The 1,004-nt window shown below is 39.7% G+C and overlaps 1 non-coding gene across 1 annotated transcript; it reads left to right on the forward strand.

Annotated features, from left to right (window-relative positions):
• The first annotated feature begins 258 nt into the window (after positions 1-258).
• Positions 259-362, forward strand: LOC130977175 (small nucleolar RNA R71). The gene has a single exon (XR_009084880.1). It is a non-coding gene; the product is annotated as a small nucleolar RNA R71 (small nucleolar RNA).
• The last annotated feature ends 642 nt before the right edge of the window (positions 363-1,004 follow it).

A 1,004-nucleotide genomic window follows, 5' to 3' on the forward strand; every position in this document is an offset into this window, starting at 1 on the left:
AACATTTTGTTCTGAGCCAATACGGCGTTCAGAGCATCAATTTCAAGAACTCCCTTCCTCTGAGGCGTCCTATTATTTACGGAGTTCCTCTCAGAAGTGTACATGAATTGGTTATTTGCAACCATTTCAATAAGTTCCTGAGCTTCTGCAGGCGTTTTCTTTAGGTGAATGGATCCACCTGCAGAATAGTCCAGTGATATTTTAGAGAACTCAGACAGACCATAATAGAATATATCTAACATGGTCCACTCTGAAAACATGTCAGAAGGACACTTTTTGGTCATCTGCTTGTATCTTTCCCAAGCTTCATAGAGGGATTCACCATCTTTTTGCTTGAAGGTCTAAACATCCACTCTAAGCTTGCTCAGCTTTTGAGGAGGAAAGAACTTAACCAAGAAGGCCGTGACCAGCTTATCCCAAGAGTCTAGGCTATCCTTAGGTTGTGAGTCCAACCATGTTCTAGCTTTGTCTCTTATAGCAAAAGGGAAAAGCATGAGCCTGTAGACTTCAGGATCTACTCCATTAGTCTTAACAGTCTCACAGATCTGCAAGAACTCAGTTAAAAATTGGTAGGAATCTTCTGATGGAAGTCCATGAAACTTGCAGTTTTGTTGCATTAGAGCAACTAATTGAGGCTTCAGCTCAAAATTGTTTGCTCCAATGGCAGGAATTGAGATGCTTCTTCCATCAAATTTGGAAGTAGGTGTAGTATAATCACCAAGCATCCTCCTTGCATTATTATTTTCGGCTGCCATCTCCTCTTTCTTTTCGAAAATTTCTGTAAGGTTGTCTCTGGATTGTTGTAATTTAGCTTCTCTTAGTTTCCTCTTTAGAGTCCTTTTAGGTTCAGGATCTGCTTCAACAAGAATGTTCTTGTCCTTGCTCCTGCTCATATGAAAAAGAAGGGAACAGAAAATAATAATAGGGATCCTCTTTACCACAGTAGAGAGATTCCTTTTTATGTTAGTAGAAGAAGAAAGGAATAGGAGAAGGAAAAGGTAAGA

The sequence above is a fragment of the Arachis stenosperma genome, chromosome 4 (assembly GCF_014773155.1).
Source record: "Arachis stenosperma cultivar V10309 chromosome 4, arast.V10309.gnm1.PFL2, whole genome shotgun sequence".
NCBI classification, from domain to species: Eukaryota; Viridiplantae; Streptophyta; class Magnoliopsida; order Fabales; family Fabaceae; genus Arachis; species Arachis stenosperma.